We start from the raw sequence: 16,917 nt of genomic DNA on the forward strand, positions 1-16,917 counted from the left end.
GTGGACACATTCAACCTGTAGAGAGCAGGGCTATGACACATTTTCTGCACTTTGTAGCATATTTGCATATAGTTGAACTGGACCTCATCTACATATTGAAATGATCAGAGTCTAATAGTTTAGTCCACACTTCCCATATCATCAAATGACTATTGGCTTCGCCCGATGTGGGACTCGAACCCACGACCCTGAGATTAAGAGTCTCATGCTCTACCGACTGAGCTAACCAGGCACGAGTACCATGTTCACAGCTCCATTCTTTCACCGAATGTAAGGAGGTCTGTGAAAGAAAAACTATTGTAGGCAATACACAACATTGCTAGGACCTTCCTTCTCTGAGGTACTGCTGGGATTTGAACCCAGGGTCTCCTGTTTACTAAACAGGCGCTTTCACCAGCTAAGCCACAGTACCTGCCCAAAAGCCTGATGTTAGAGATAGAAGATGTTATTCTCTGATAAAGTAAATGAGTTATTAAAGTTCTAAACACATTCATATTTCAACCTGCATGCTATATTTTACATATGGAACAAGAAAAGTCTCCATTGCGATTAGAACTGTAGCCAACAGGGCAACCTAGTGGACACATTGAACCTGTAGAGAGCAGGGCTATGACACATTTTCTGCACTTTGTAGCATATTTGCATATAGTTGAACTGGACCTCATCTACATATTGAAATGATCAGAGTCTAATAGTTTAGTGCACACTTCCGTATCATCAAATGACAATTGGCTTCGCCCGATGTGGGGCTCGAACCCACGACCCTGAGATTAAGAGTCTCATGCTCTACCGACTGAGCTAACCAGGCACGAGTACCATTTTCACAACTCCATTATTTCACCGAATGTAAAGAGGTCTCTGAAAGAAAAACTATTGTGGGCAATACACAAAAGTTAAGAACTTGCTTTCGGAGGTACTGCTGGGATTTGAACCCAGGGTCTCCTGTTTACAAGACAGGCGCTTTCACCGCTAAGCCACAGTACCTGCCTACTAGCATGATGTTATTGATGACCTGAGATTAAGAGTCTCATGCTCTACCGAGTGTTTACCAGGCACACATACTATTTACACAGATGCATTATTTCACCAGAAGCATCTCTGGAAATACAAGCATGCGTGCAACATTTCAAGAGGTTCGTGAAAGAAAAACTATTGTGAGCAAAAAACAACATTGCTAGGACCTTCCTTTTCTGAGGTACTGCTGGGATTTGAACCCAGGGTCTCCTGTTTACGAAACAGGCGCTTTCACCAGCTAAGCCACAGTACCTGCCCAAAAGCCTGATGTTAGAGATAGAAGATGTTATTCTCTGATAAAGTAAATGAGTTATTAAAGTTCTAAACACATTCATATTTCAACCTGCATGCCATATTTTATATATGGAACAAGAAAAGTCTCCATTGTGATTAGAACTGTAGCCAACAGGGCAACCTAGTGGACACATTCAACCTGTAGAGAGCAGGGCTATGACACATTTTCTGCACTTTGTAGCATATTTGCATATAGTTGAACTGGACCTCATCTACATATTGAAATGATCAGAGTCTAATAGTTTAGTCCACACTTCCCATATCATCAAATGACTATTGGCTTCGCCCGATGTGGGGCTCGAACCCACGACCCTGAGATTAAGAGTCTCATGCTCTACCGACTGAGCTAACCAGGCACGAGTACCATGTTCACAGCTCCATTCTTTCACCGAATGTAAGGAGGTCTGTGAAAGAAAAACTATTGTAGGCAATACACAACATTGCTAGGAACTTGCTTTCTGAGGTACTGCTGGGATTTGAACCCAGGGTCTCCTGTTTACTAAACAGGCGCTTTCACCAGCTAAGCCACAGTACCTGCCCAAAAGCCTGATGTTAGAGATAGAAGATGTTATTCTCTGATAAAGTAAATGAGTTATTAAAGTTCTAAACACATTCATATTTCAACCTGCATGCCATATTTTATATATGGAACAAGAAAAGTCTCCATTGTGATTAGAACTGTAGCCAACAGGGCAACCTAGTGGACACATTCAACCTGTAGAGAGCAGGGCTATGACACATTTTCTGCACTTTGTAGCATATTTGCATATAGTTGAACTGGACCTCATCTACATATTGAAATGATCAGAGTCTAATAGTTTAGTCCACACTTCCCATATCATCAAATGACTATTGGCTTCGCCCGATGTGGGGCTCGAACCCACGACCCTGAGATTAAGAGTCTCATGCTCTACCGACTGAGCTAACCAGGCACGAGTACCATGTTCACAGCTCCATTCTTTCACCAAATGTAAGGAGGTCTGTGAAAGAAAAACTATTGTAGGCAATACACAACATTGCTAGGACCTTCCTTCTCTGAGGTACTGCTGGGATTTGAACCCAGGGTCTCCTGTTTACTAAACAGGCGCTTTCACCAGCTAAGCCACAGTACCTGCCCAAAAGCCTGATGTTAGAGATAGAAGATGTTATTCTCTGATAAAGTAAATGAGTTATTAAAGTTCTAAACACATTCATATTTCAACCTGCATGCTATATTTTACATATGGAACAAGAAAAGTCTCCATTGCGATTAGAACTGTAGCCAACAGGGCAACCTAGTGGACACATTGAACCTGTAGAGAGCAGGGCTATGACACATTTTCTGCACTTTGTAGCATATTTGCATATAGTTGAACTGGACCTCATCTACATATTGAAATGATCAGAGTCTAATAGTTTAGTGCACACTTCCGTATCATCAAATGACAATTGGCTTCGCCCGATGTGGGGCTCGAACCCACGACCCTGAGATTAAGAGTCTCATGCTCTACCGACTGAGCTAACCAGGCACGAGTACCATTTTCACAACTCCATTATTTCACCGAATGTAAAGAGGTCTCTGAAAGAAAAACTATTGTGGGCAATACACAAAAGTTAAGAACTTGCTTTCGGAGGTACTGCTGGGATTTGAACCCAGGGTCTCCTGTTTACAAGACAGGCGCTTTCACCGCTAAGCCACAGTACCTGCCTACTAGCATGATGTTATTGATGACCTGAGATTAAGAGTCTCATGCTCTACCGAGTGTTTACCAGGCACACATACTATTTACACAGATGCATTATTTCACCAGAAGCATCTCTGGAAATACAAGCATGCGTGCAACATTTCAAGAGGTTCGTGAAAGAAAAACTATTGTGAGCAAAAAACAACATTGCTAGGACCTTCCTTTTCTGAGGTACTGCTGGGATTTGAACCCAGGGTCTCCTGTTTACGAAACAGGCGCTTTCACCAGCTAAGCCACAGTACCTGCCCAAAAGCCTGATGTTAGAGATAGAAGATGTTATTCTCTGATAAAGTAAATGAGTTATTAAAGTTCTAAACACATTCATATTTCAACCTGCATGCCATATTTTATATATGGAACAAGAAAAGTCTCCATTGTGATTAGAACTGTAGCCAACAGGGCAACCTAGTGGACACATTCAACCTGTAGAGAGCAGGGCTATGACACATTTTCTGCACTTTGTAGCATATTTGCATATAGTTGAACTGGACCTCATCTACATATTGAAATGATCAGAGTCTAATAGTTTAGTCCACACTTCCCATATCATCAAATGACTATTGGCTTCGCCCGATGTGGGGCTCGAACCCACGACCCTGAGATTAAGAGTCTCATGCTCTACCGACTGAGCTAACCAGGCACGAGTACCATGTTCACAGCTCCATTCTTTCACCGAATGTAAGGAGGTCTGTGAAAGAAAAACTATTGTAGGCAATACACAACATTGCTAGGAACTTGCTTTCTGAGGTACTGCTGGGATTTGAACCCAGGGTCTCCTGTTTACTAAACAGGCGCTTTCACCAGCTAAGCCACAGTACCTGCCCAAAAGCCTGATGTTAGAGATAGAAGATGTTATTCTCTGATAAAGTAAATGAGTTATTAAAGTTCTAAACACATTCATATTTCAACCTGCATGCCATATTTTATATATGGAACAAGAAAAGTCTCCATTGTGATTAGAACTGTAGCCAACAGGGCAACCTAGTGGACACATTCAACCTGTAGAGAGCAGGGCTATGACACATTTTCTGCACTTTGTAGCATATTTGCATATAGTTGAACTGGACCTCATCTACATATTGAAATGATCAGAGTCTAATAGTTTAGTCCACACTTCCCATATCATCAAATGACTATTGGCTTCGCCCGATGTGGGGCTCGAACCCACGACCCTGAGATTAAGAGTCTCATGCTCTACCGACTGAGCTAACCAGGCACGAGTACCATGTTCACAGCTCCATTCTTTCACCAAATGTAAGGAGGTCTGTGAAAGAAAAACTATTGTAGGCAATACACAACATTGCTAGGACCTTCCTTCTCTGAGGTACTGCTGGGATTTGAACCCAGGGTCTCCTGTTTACGAAACAGGCGCTTTCACCAGCTAAGCCACAGTACCTGCCCAAAAGCCTGATGTTAGAGATAGAAGATGTTATTCTCTGATAAAGTAAATGAGTTATTAAAGTTCTAAACACATTCATATTTCAACCTGCATGCCATATTTTATATATGGAACAAGAAAAGTCTCCATTGTGATTAGAACTGTAGCCAACAGGGCAACCTAGTGGACACATTCAACCTGTAGAGAGCAGGGCTATGACACATTTTCTGCACTTTGTAGCATATTTGCATATAGTTGAACTGGACCTCATCTACATATTGAAATGATCAGAGTCTAATAGTTTAGTCCACACTTCCCATATCATCAAATGACTATTGGCTTCGCCCGATGTGGGGCTCGAACCCACGACCCTGAGATTAAGAGTCTCATGCTCTACCGACTGAGCTAACCAGGCACGAGTACCATGTTCACAGCTCCATTCTTTCACCGAATGTAAGGAGGTCTGTGAAAGAAAAACTATTGTAGGCAATACACAACATTGCTAGGAACTTGCTTTCTGAGGTACTGCTGGGATTTGAACCCAGGGTCTCCTGTTTACTAAACAGGCGCTTTCACCAGCTAAGCCACAGTACCTGCCCAAAAGCCTGATGTTAGAGATAGAAGATGTTATTCTCTGATAAAGTAAATTAGTTATTTAAGTTCTAAACACATTCATATTTCAACCTGCATGCTATATTTTACATATGGAACAAGAAAAGTCTCCATTGCGATTAGAACTGTAGCCAACAGCACAGCCTTCTGGACACATTCAACCTGTAGAGAGCAGGGCTATGACACACTGCACTTTGTAGCATATTTGCATATAGTTAAACTGGACCTCATCTACATATTGAAATGATCAGAGTCTAATAGTTTAGTGCACACTTCCGTATCATCAAATGACAATTGGCTTCGCCCGATGTGGGGCTCGAACCCACGACCCTGAGATTAAGAGTCTCATGCTCTACCGACTGAGCTAACCAGGCACGAGTACCATGTTCACAGCTCCATTCTTTCACCGAATGTAAAGAGGTCTGTGAAAGAAAAACTATTGTGGGCAATACACAACATTGCTAGGAACTTGCTTTCTGAGGTACTGCTGGGATTTGAACCCAGGGTCTCCTGTTTACTAAACAGGCGCTTTCACCAGCTAAGCCACAGTACCTGCCCAAAAGCCTAATGTTAGAGATAGAAGATGTTATTCTCTGATAAAGTAAATGAGTTATTAAAGTTCTAAACACATTCATATTTCAACCTGCATGCCATATTTTATATATGGAACAAGAAAAGTCTCCATTGTGATTAGAACTGTAGCCAACAGGGCAACCTAGTGGACACATTCAACCTGTAGAGAGCAGGGCTATGACACATTTTCTGCACTTTGTAGCATATTTGCATATAGTTGAACTGGACCTCATCTACATATTGAAATGATCAGAGTCTAATAGTTTAGTCCACACTTCCCATATCATCAAATGACTATTGGCTTCGCCCGATGTGGGGCTCGAACCCACGACCCTGAGATTAAGAGTCTCATGCTCTACCGACTGAGCTAACCAGGCACGAGTACCATGTTCACAGCTCCATTCTTTCACCAAATGTAAGGAGGTCTGTGAAAGAAAAACTATTGTAGGCAATACACAACATTGCTAGGACCTTCCTTCTCTGAGGTACTGCTGGGATTTGAACCCAGGGTCTCCTGTTTACGAAACAGGCGCTTTCACCAGCTAAGCCACAGTACCTGCCCAAAAGCCTGATGTTAGAGATAGAAGATGTTATTCTCTGATAAAGTAAATGAGTTATTAAAGTTCTAAACACATTCATATTTCAACCTGCATGCCATATTTTATATATGGAACAAGAAAAGTCTCCATTGTGATTAGAACTGTAGCCAACAGGGCAACCTAGTGGACACATTCAACCTGTAGAGAGCAGGGCTATGACACATTTTCTGCACTTTGTAGCATATTTGCATATAGTTGAACTGGACCTCATCTACATATTGAAATGATCAGAGTCTAATAGTTTAGTCCACACTTCCCATATCATCAAATGACTATTGGCTTCGCCCGATGTGGGGCTCGAACCCACGACCCTGAGATTAAGAGTCTCATGCTCTACCGACTGAGCTAACCAGGCACGAGTACCATGTTCACAGCTCCATTCTTTCACCGAATGTAAGGAGGTCTGTGAAAGAAAAACTATTGTAGGCAATACACAACATTGCTAGGAACTTGCTTTCTGAGGTACTGCTGGGATTTGAACCCAGGGTCTCCTGTTTACTAAACAGGCGCTTTCACCAGCTAAGCCACAGTACCTGCCCAAAAGCCTGATGTTAGAGATAGAAGATGTTATTCTCTGATAAAGTAAATTAGTTATTTAAGTTCTAAACACATTCATATTTCAACCTGCATGCTATATTTTACATATGGAACAAGAAAAGTCTCCATTGCGATTAGAACTGTAGCCAACAGCACAGCCTTCTGGACACATTCAACCTGTAGAGAGCAGGGCTATGACACACTGCACTTTGTAGCATATTTGCATATAGTTAAACTGGACCTTATCTACATATTGAAATGATCAGAGTCTAATAGTTTAGTGCACACTTCCGTATCATCAAATGACAATTGGCTTCGCCCGATGTGGGGCTCGAACCCACGACCCTGAGATTAAGAGTCTCATGCTCTACCGACTGAGCTAACCAGGCACGAGTACCATGTTCACAGCTCCATTCTTTCACCGAATGTAAAGAGGTCTGTGAAAGAAAAACTATTGTGGGCAATACACAACATTGCTAGGAACTTGCTTTCTGAGGTACTGCTGGGATTTGAACCCAGGGTCTCCTGTTTACTAAACAGGCACTTTCACCAGCTAAGCCACAGTACCTGCCCAAAAGCCTAATGTTAGAGATAGAAGATGTTATTCTCTGATAAAGTAAATGAGTTATTAAAGTTCTAAACACATTCATATTTCAACCTGCATGCCATATTTTATATATGGAACAAGAAAAGTCTCCATTGTGATTAGAACTGTAGCCAACAGGGCAACCTAGTGGACACATTCAACCTGTAGAGAGCAGGGCTATGACACATTTTCTGCACTTTGTAGCAAATTTGCATATAGTTGAACTGGACCTCATCTACATATTGAAATGATCAGAGTCTAATAGTTTAGTCCACACTTCCCATATCATCAAATGACTATTGGCTTCGCCCGATGTGGGGCTCGAACCCACGACCCTGAGATTAAGAGTCTCATGCTCTACCGACTGAGCTAACCAGGCACGAGTACCATGTTCACAGCTCCATTCTTTCACCAAATGTAAGGAGGTCTGTGAAAGAAAAACTATTGTAGGCAATACACAACATTGCTAGGACCTTCCATCTCTGAGGTACTGCTGGGATTTGAACCCAGGGTCTCCTGTTTACTAAACAGGCGCTTTCACCAGCTAAGCCACAGTACCTGCCCAAAAGCCTGTTGTTAGAGATAGAAGATGTTATTCTCTGATAAAGTAAATGAGTTATTAAAGTTCTAAACACATTCATATTTCAAGCTGCATGCTATATTTTACATATGGAACAAGAAAAGTCTCCATTGCGATTAGAACTGTAGCCAACAGGGCAACCTAGTGGACACATTCAACCTGTAGAGAGCAGGGCTATGACACATTTTCTGCACTTTGTAGCATATTTGCATATAGTTGAACTGGACCTCATCTACATATTGAAATGATCAGAGTCTAATAGTTTAGTGCACACTTCCGTATCATCAAATGACAATTGGCTTCGCCCGATGTGGGGCTCGAACCCACGACCCTGAGATTAAGGCCCTTTCCCAATTCGTTTTTTAACCCTACCCCTCAGCCCTTGCCCCTTCCCCTTGTTCCTACATAATAGTGTCAAGGGGTAGGGAGATGAATCATCCCCCTAGGAATCGGAATGTCCCTTATAGATTGCTACGTCATCGCTGTGCGACGCAATTGTGCGACGTAAACCCTTGGACGTAAACATCCCGTTTCAGTGTTTATTGGGTAACTTAGCAACCGGTTTCTTCTTCTTCTCTGCGTTTTATGGCGGATCGCACCAACATAAAAGTGCATACCGTCACCTACTGTCCTCTTTCCGCGCCGGACTGTACTGTAGTGTACATTATGGCAGTACAATTGAGATAACCCTTCCCCAAACTTTGATGGCATTTCTGTCTCTAGGACCCCCAATTTATATTGTAATATCAATGTTAATTAACTGAGAGTGTACAAACTATCATTTAGCCCATAACCCACTTTGGAAACTACTTTCCATTTGATTTAAGCTGTAGAGATGGAACGTAAATATAACATTGCTGTGGTTATGATAAAATAAATATATTGTAATTTTGTCTCATGTTGGTAGCCCACCATGTATGCAGAATGTAATTCACCTGCTCAACAGTTGTACCTGATTCATTGATTATTGTCTTAACAGTTTGTATAGCATGGGTACATATATATATACAGGGTTAGAAAAAGGAAAAACAATTTACAGTATAGAAAGAAGGGGCTGTGGTCACTCACTGTTCATTGTTTTTAATATCATTAAGAACAGAGTAATTTTCTATCAATGAAAATGTCATCGTGATTCATCTCCATTCATGTACAGTCTGCACAGCAGCTTGCAATCTGTTCCATATGGTTTGCCTGGGGAAAAACACAACACCATTGCTAATTAGTTATGTACGTTTTGCAACTTGGGATTAGCTTAACATTGGTCATGATAAAACCATCACTGCAGCGAGTAGCCAACGTTATGCAGTGACAGCGTTATGTAGGTACAGTAGGCTATTTCACGGCTTTTAAGAGCTCCAAAACTGCAGAATGTTGACATATCGTGGTCTGGGGGGTCGGACTTATGCCTGCTAATAAGCTAGCTTGCATCCGAGTTGTATCACCGGCGCACCAGCGCTAAATAAAAAAGAATAAAGCGCCGATGCGGTGCCAAATGAATGGGTAACGTTGTATGAATGCAACACCCGAACACCGTATCATTCATATCGTTAGTTCACGTGAGGTAACGTTAACCTTTGCTAGAGATTGCGATATTTTTGGCGATGCAGATTGTTAATACATTCAAATAATATTGGTTATTATAATATTTTTCCATAATAAAGGACATAAAAGGCTTCTTACCTCGTCCGCCTTTCAGCCCTCAGTGATGTTGCTCCGTTTTGAGTCCGGTCGCGATGTCCCTTCAAACGAAGGGGATTCTACCCCTCGCCCTCAGCCCTAACCCTCGCTCCAAAGAGAATTGAGAAAACCCTTCCTCCTCACGTGAACGCGCATAAGCAAGGGCAAGGGCTAAGGGCCAGGATGAAGGGGGGAATTGGGATTGAGCCTAAGAGTCTCATGCTCTACCGACTGAGCTAACTAGGCACGAGTACCATTTTCACAACTCCATTATTTCACCGAATGTAAAGAGGTCTCTGAAAGAAAAACTATTGTGGGCAATACACAAAAGTTAAGAACTTGCTTTCGGAGGTAATGCTGGGATTTGAACCCAGGGTCTCCTGTTTACAAGACAGGCGCTTTCACCGCTAAGCCACAGTACCTGCCTACTAGCATGATGTTATTGATGACCTGAGATTAAGAGTCTCATGCTCTACCGAGTGTGTTTACCAGGCACACATACTATTTACACAGATGCATTATTTCACCAGAAGCATCTCTGGAAATACAAGCATGCATGCAACATTTCAAGAGGTTCGTGAAAGAAAAACTATTGTGAGCAAAAAACAACATTGCTAGGACCTACCTTTTCTGAGGTACTGCTGGGATTTGAACCCAGGGTCTCCTGTTTACGAAACAGGCGCTTTCACCAGCTAAGCCACAGTACCTGCCCAAAAGCCTGATGTTAGAGATAGAAGATGTTATTCTCTGATAAAGTAAATGAGTTATTAATGTTCTAAACACATTCATATTTCAACCTGCATGCCATATTTTATATATGGAACAAGAAAAGTCTCCATTGTGATTAGAACTGTAGCCAACAGGGCAACCTAGTGGACACATTCAACCTGTAGAGAGCAGGGCTATGACACATTTTCTGCACTTTGTAGCATATTTGCATATAGTTGAACTGGACCTCATCTACATATTGAAATGATCAGAGTCTAATAGTTTAGTCCACACTTCCCATATCATCAAATGACTATTGGCTTCGCCCGATGTGGGGCTCGAACCCACGACCCTGAGATTAAGAGTCTCATGCTCTACCGACTGAGCTAACCAGGCACGAATACCATGTTCACAGCTCCATTCTTTCACCGAATGTAAGGAGGTCTGTGAAAGAAAAACTATTGTAGGCAATACACAACATTGCTAGGAACTTGCTATCTGAGGTACTGCTGGGATTTGAACCCAGGGTCTCCTGTTTACTAAACAGGCGCTTTCACCAGCTAAGCCACAGTACCTGCCCAAAAGCCTGATGTTAGAGATAGAAGATGTTATTCTCTGATAAAGTAAATTAGTTATTAAAGTTCTAAACACATTCATATTTCAACCTGCATGCTATATTTTACATATGGAACAAGAAAAGTCTCCATTGCGATTAGAACTGTAGCCAACAGCACAGCCTTCTGGACACATTCAACCTGTAGAGAGCAGGGCTATGACACACTGCACTTTGTAGCATATTTGCATATAGTTGAACTGGACCTCATCTACATATTGAAATGATCAGAGTCTAATAGTTTAGTGCACACTTCCGTATCATCAAATGACAATTGGCTTCGCCCGATGTGGGGCTCGAACCCACGACCCTGAGATTAAGAGTCTCATGCTCTACCGACTGAGCTAACCAGGCACGAGTACCATTTTCACAACTCCATTATTTCACCGAATGTAAAGAGGTCTCTGAAAGAAAAACTATTGTGGGCAATACACAAAAGTTAAGAACTTGCTTTCGGAGGTACTGCTGGGATTTGAACCCAGGGTCTCCTGTTTACAAGACAGGCGCTTTCACCGCTAAGCCACAGTACCTGCCTACTAGCATGATGTTATTGATGACCTGAGATTAAGAGTCTCATGCTCTACCGAGTGTGTTTACCAGGCACACATACTATTTACACAGATGCATTATTTCACCAGAAGCATCTCTGGAAATACAAGCATGCATGCAACATTTCAAGAGGTTCGTGAAAGAAAAACTATTGTGAGCAAAAAACAACATTGCTAGGACCTTCCTTTTCTGAGGTACTGCTGGGATTTGAACCCAGGGTCTCCTGTTTACGAAACAGGCGCTTTCACCAGCTAAGCCACAGTACCTGCCCAAAAGCCTGATGTTAGAGATAGAAGATGTTATTCTCTGATAAAGTAAATGAGTTAATAATGTTCTAAACACATTCATATTTCAACCTGCATGCCATATTTTATATATGGAACAAGAAAAGTCTCCATTGTGATTAGAACTGTAGCCAACAGGGCAACCTAGTGGACACATTCAACCTGTAGAGAGCAGGGCTATGACACATTTTCTGCACTTTGTAGCATATTTGCATATAGTTGAACTGGACCTCATCTACATATTGAAATGATCAGAGTCTAATAGTTTAGTCCACACTTCCCATATCATCAAATGACTATTGGCTTCGCCCGATGTGGGGCTCAAACCCACGACCCTGAGATTAAGAGTCTCATGCTCTACCGACTGAGCTAACCAGGCACGAGTACCATGTTCACAGCTCCATTCTTTCACCGAATGTAAGGAGGTCTGTGAAAGAAAAACTATTGTAGGCAATACACAACATTGCTAGGACCTTCCTTCTCTGAGGTACTGCTGGGATTTGAACCCAGGGTCTCCTGTTTACTAAACAGGCGCTTTCACCAGCTAAGCCACAGTACCTGCCCAAAAGCCTGATGTTAGAGATAGAAGATGTTATTCTCTGATAAAGTAAATGAGTTATTAAAGTTCTAAACACATTCATATTTCAACCTGCATGCTATATTTTACATATGGAACAAGAAAAGTCTCCATTGCGATTAGAACTGTAGCCAACAGGGCAACCTAGTGGACACATTGAACCTGTAGAGAGCAGGGCTATGACACATTTTCTGCACTTTGTAGCATATTTGCATATAGTTGAACTGGACCTCATCTACATATTGAAATGATCAGAGTCTAATAGTTTAGTGCACACTTCCGTATCATCAAATGACAATTGGCTTCGCCCGATGTGGGGCTCGAACCCACGACCCTGAGATTAAGAGTCTCATGCTCTACCGACTGAGCTAACCAGGCACGAGTACCATTTTCACAACTCCATTATTTCACCGAATGTAAAGAGGTCTCTGAAAGAAAAACTATTGTGGGCAATACACAAAAGTTAAGAACTTGCTTTCGGAGGTACTGCTGGGATTTGAACCCAGGGTCTCCTGTTTACAAGACAGGCGCTTTCACCGCTAAGCCACAGTACCTGCCTACTAGCATGATGTTATTGATGACCTGAGATTAAGAGTCTCATGCTCTACCGAGTGTGTTTACCAGGCACACATACTATTTACACAGATGCATTATTTCACCAGAAGCATCTCTGGAAATACAAGCATGCATGCAACATTTCAAGAGGTTCGTGAAAGAAAAACTATTGTGAGCAAAAAACAACATTGCTAGGACCTTCCTTTTCTGAGGTACTGCTGGGATTTGAACCCAGGGTCTCCTGTTTACGAAACAGGCGCTTTCACCAGCTAAGCCACAGTACCTGCCCAAAAGCCTGATGTTAGAGATAGAAGATGTTATTCTCTGATAAAGTAATTGAGTTATTAAAGTTCTAAACACATTCATATTTCAACCTGCATGCCATATTTTATATATGGAACAAGAAAAGTCTCCATTGTGATTAGAACTGTAGCCAACAGGGCAACCTAGTGGACACATTCAACCTGTAGAGAGCAGGGCTATGACACATTTTCTGCACTTTGTAGCATATTTGCATATAGTTGAACTGGACCTCATCTACATATTGAAATGATCAGAGTCTAATAGTTTAGTCCACACTTCCCATATCATCAAATGACTATTGGCTTCGCCCGATGTGGGGCTCGAACCCACGACCCTGAGATTAAGAGTCTCATGCTCTACCGACTGAGCTAACCAGGCACGAGTACCATGTTCACAGCTCCATTCTTTCACCGAATGTAAGGAGGTCTGTGAAAGAAAAACTATTGTAGGCAATACACAACATTGCTAGGAACTTGCTTTCTGAGGTACTGCTGGGATTTGAACCCAGGGTCTCCTGTTTACTAAACAGGCGCTTTCACCAGCTAAGCCACAGTACCTGCCCAAAAGCCTGATGTTAGAGATAGAAGATGTTATTCTCTGATAAAGTAAATTAGTTATTTAAGTTCTAAACACATTCATATTTCAACCTGCATGCTATATTTTACATATGGAACAAGAAAAGTCTCCATTGCGATTAGAACTGTAGCCAACAGCACAGCCTTCTGGACACATTCAACCTGTAGAGAGCAGGGCTATGACACACTGCACTTTGTAGCATATTTGCATATAGTTGAACTGGACCTCATCTACATATTGAAATGATCAGAGTCTAATAGTTTAGTCCACACTTCCCATATCATCAAATGACTATTGGCTTCGCCCGATGTGGGGCTCGAACCCACGACCCTGAGATTAAGAGTCTCATGCTCTACCGACTGAGCTAACCAGGCACGAGTACCATGTTCACAGCTCCATTCTTTCACCGAATGTAAGGAGGTCTGTGAAAGAAAAACTATTGTAGGCAATACACAACATTGCTAGGACCTTCCTTCTCTGAGGTACTGCTGGGATTTGAACCCAGGGTCTCCTGTTTACTAAACAGGCGCTTTCACCAGCTAAGCCACAGTACCTGCCCAAAAGCCTAATGTTAGAGATAGAAGATGTTATTCTCTGATAAAGTAAATGAGTTATTAAAGTTCTAAACACATTCATATTTCAACCTGCATGCCATATTTTATATATGGAACAAGAAAAGTCTCCATTGTGATTAGAACTGTAGCCAACAGGGCAACCTAGTGGACACATTCAACCTGTAGAGAGCAGGGCTATGACACATTTTCTGCACTTTGTAGCAAATTTGCATATAGTTGAACTGGACCTCATCTACATATTGAAATGATCAGAGTCTAATAGTTTAGTCCACACTTCCCATATCATCAAATGACTATTGGCTTCGCCCGATGTGGGGCTCGAACCCACGACCCTGAGATTAAGAGTCTCATGCTCTACCGACTGAGCTAACCAGGCACGAGTACCATGTTCACAGCTCCATTCTTTCACCAAATGTAAGGAGGTCTGTGAAAGAAAAACTATTGTAGGCAATACACAACATTGCTAGGACCTTCCTTCTCTGAGGTACTGCTGGGATTTGAACCCAGGGTCTCCTGTTTACTAAACAGGCGCTTTCACCAGCTAAGCCACAGTACCTGCCCAAAAGCCTGTTGTTAGAGATAGAAGATGTTATTCTCTGATAAAGTAAATGAGTTATTAAAGTTCTAAACACATTCATATTTCAAGCTGCATGCTATATTTTACATATGGAACAAGAAAAGTCTCCATTGCGATTAGAACTGTAGCCAACAGGGCAACCTAGTGGACACATTCAACCTGTAGAGAGCAGGGCTATGACACATTTTCTGCACTTTGTAGCATATTTGCATATAGTTGAACTGGACCTCATCTACATATTGAAATGATCAGAGTCTAATAGTTTAGTGCACACTTCCGTATCATCAAATGACAATTGGCTTCGCCCGATGTGGGGCTCGAACCCACGACCCTGAGATTAAGAGTCTCATGCTCTACCGACTGAGCTAACTAGGCACGAGTACCATTTTCACAACTCCATTATTTCACCGAATGTAAAGAGGTCTCTGAAAGAAAAACTATTGTGGGCAATACACAAAAGTTAAGAACTTGCTTTCGGAGGTACTGCTGGGATTTGAACCCAGGGTCTCCTGTTTACAAGACAGGCGCTTTCACCGCTAAGCCACAGTACCTGCCTACTAGCATGATGTTATTGATGACCTGAGATTAAGAGTCTCATGCTCTACCGAGTGTGTTTACCAGGCACACATACTATTTACACAGATGCATTATTTCACCAGAAGCATCTCTGGAAATACAAGCATGCATGCAACATTTCAAGAGGTTCGTGAAAGAAAAACTATTGTGAGCAAAAAACAACATTGCTAGGACCTTCCTTTTCTGAGGTACTGCTGGGATTTGAACCCAGGGTCTCCTGTTTACGAAACAGGCGCTTTCACCAGCTAAGCCACAGTACCTGCCCAAAAGCCTGATGTTAGAGATAGAAGATGTTATTCTCTGATAAAGTAAATGAGTTATAAATGTTCTAAACACATTCATATTTCAACCTGCATGCCATATTTTATATATGGAACAAGAAAAGTCTCCATTGTGATTAGAACTGTAGCCAACAGGGCAACCTAGTGGACACATTCAACCTGTAGAGAGCAGGGCTATGACACATTTTCTGCACTTTGTAGCAAATTTGCATATAGTTGAACTGGACCTCATCTACATATTGAAATGATCAGAGTCTAATAGTTTAGTCCACACTTCCCATATCATCAAATGACTATTGGCTTCGCCCGATGTGGGGCTCGAACCCACGACCCTGAGATTAAGAGTCTCATGCTCTACCGACTGAGCTAACCAGGCACGAGTACCATGTTCACAGCTCCATTCTTTCACCAAATGTAAGGAGGTCTGTGAAAGAAAAACTATTGTAGGCAATACACAACATTGCTAGGACCTTCCTTCTCTGAGGTACTGCTGGGATTTGAACCCAGGGTCTCCTGTTTACTAAACAGGCGCTTTCACCAGCTAAGCCACAGTACCTGCCCAAAAGCCTGTTGTTAGAGATAGAAGATGTTATTCTCTGATAAAGTAAATGAGTTATTAAAGTTCTAAACACATTCATATTTCAAGCTGCATGCTATATTTTACATATGGAACAAGAAAAGTCTCCATTGCGATTAGAACTGTAGCCAACAGGGCAACCTAGTGGACACATTCAACCTGTAGAGAGCAGGGCTATGACACATTTTCTGCACTTTGTAGCATATTTGCATATAGTTGAACTGGACCTCATCTACATATTGAAATGATCAGAGTCTAATAGTTTAGTGCACACTTCCGTATCATCAAATGACAATTGGCTTCGCCCGATGTGGGGCTCGAACCCACGACCCTGAGATTAAGAGTCTCATGCTCTACCGACTGAGCTAACTAGGCACGAGTACCATTTTCACAACTCCATTATTTCACCGAATGTAAAGAGGTCTCTGAAAGAAAAACTATTGTGGGCAATACACAAAAGTTAAGAACTTGCTTTCGGAGGTACTGCTGGGATTTGAACCCAGGGTCTCCTGTTTACAAGACAGGCGCTTTCACCGCTAAGCCACAGTACCTGCCTACTAGCATGATGTTATTGATGACCTGAGATTAAGAG

The sequence above is a fragment of the Protomyctophum bolini genome (genome assembly GCF_963924005.1).
Source record: "Protomyctophum bolini genome assembly, chromosome: 20".
In the NCBI taxonomy this organism is placed as follows: Eukaryota; Metazoa; Chordata; class Actinopteri; order Myctophiformes; family Myctophidae; genus Protomyctophum; species Protomyctophum bolini.